Genomic DNA, 2,026 nt, shown 5'->3' on the forward strand with positions numbered 1-2,026 from the left:
AGCCCCTGCCCTCGTCATGGATCTATTGGTCCTCGTCCCTACGTCACCACATTAAGGCGCATCCCTTGGCTGCACACACAGAGAGGACTGCCCCTTTATGCCGTTCTCTCTCCTCATTGGATAAAACTTGTAGGATACGAGAAAAGTTTTCTCCTGGGCTCAGAGCAGAGCAGAGTGACTGACAGACCCGTGTTTCAGACCAAACACTCTATAGAAGTGATTGCTGTCGGAAGATACAACTATTTAAGACTTATATTAACACAAATATATCACTTACTTCTGCTTTTTCACTTAATTTGTCTCCATAAGGATCTCCAAAATTGGATTTGTAAAAAAAAAAAAAGGGGGTTACAGCTGCACCAACATGACATGACAACATGAGTGCTCAGATGTGCAATACAGTTGTGCATGATGAGCTGCAGTTCAGCTTCAGCTCTGTTCATTTAAATGATGATGAATATTTCAATTGCTGCAGCTTCAGTTGCTTCACTCTATGAATCTGTGCAGTAGGTTATTGAACAAGCTCAGAGCGTAGATTTGCCTCCAATAACACAACACAACACAACACAAGCTGCAGAGAAATGCTCATGTGCTCATTTTGATGCAAGCTGCTGAGTCGCCACATTATGTAAAGTCTTTAATCAGTGATGAGGTCCCATCGACAGGTCGCCTCCTCCTCATCTGTGACGAGTCACGGAGCTGAGCTGCTGCTGAAGATAAACAACAGTCTGAACATGGAGCCTGTTGTTGGTTCAGTTTATATTTAAATTTATATTTATATACAGTGTTGAATCTCTAATGACATATTTCTACAGTTACAGCAGCAGATGGAGACTTCATAAGGTAGACTGTTACTTTAACATCTTGTTTCATGATTTCGTCTAAACCTGAACAGGTAATTAACGTTGTCTTTATGATGTGGTCTTTTATGGCAGGTCCAGGACCAGTTTGACCTCCTGTTAACTCAGTCACACTGGAACAGAAGGAGAAACCAGGAGAAACCAGAGAATCAAAGAGCTGCAGCCTGCAGATACTCTACAGTCACTGTGAGTAAAGTTTATGTGTTGTTAATGAGGAGCTGCTTCATACAACATAGTAGTAATGTGAACTACAGACATAATAAACAAGAAAACACCTTTAAAAACATAAAACTACCTGCAACTTCAGTATATCCAAAGGAAAAGGAAATTTGGTTGAAATCGGGCCAGTGGTTTTGGAGAAAATGACCGAGGCGATTTTCGAAAATTTTGAACCCGAAAAAGTGTCGAAAAAAAAAAAATTTTCTTCAAATTCAGATATGTCATCTGGGGGGCCGAGGGGACTCCAACGTAGAAGTTTGGTTGAAATCAGGCCAGTGGTCTTGGAGAAAACGGCAGAGGCGATTTTTGAAACATTTTTGATTAGACTTGGAGAGATGGTTTGATATTTTGTCGATGAGCAGTTTGATCAACTCTGATTTTCTGTCAGTACCTCAGTGATTATAGATAGATAGATAGATAGATAGATAGATAGATAGATAGATAGATAGATAGATAGATAGATAGATAGATAGATAGATAGATAGATAGATAGATAGATAAACACGTATTTATTCTGACCAACTAAATACAAAGACCTCCTCCTCATGTATCAGACTCTCTTTGCTCTGCTGGTCCCGGATCAGTTTACTGCCGCTCTCTCTCACACTCGGGGCTCAGATGTTCTTCAGCTCGTCTGTTAGAGATTTTTTTTTATTTTTTACTCCTGCTGTAGTTTATGATGCAGAGTTTCAACAAGCCGCCCGGGACCGGGACCTGGACTTGGACTCACAAACGAGGCGGGAGCTGCCGGAATCAAACTCATAAATAAAACCAAACTCAGGAGAACAGAAGCTCTGAACCCAACGACGTGACTGAGACTGGAAATAACCAGAGAGACGGAGGATTTTCAGTTTTAGATTTTTCTTTTAAATGACGGACATTAACATAAAAACAAGTGGAGGGGAGAAAAGATAAAAGCCCATTAAAGACAATCGCTCGTTAAGAGT

The sequence above is a fragment of the Trachurus japonicus genome, unplaced genomic scaffold (genome assembly GCF_045865225.1).
Source record: "Trachurus japonicus isolate A0001 unplaced genomic scaffold, Traja_1.0 AP029848.1".
Lineage (NCBI taxonomy): Eukaryota > Metazoa > Chordata > Actinopteri > Carangiformes > Carangidae > Trachurus > Trachurus japonicus.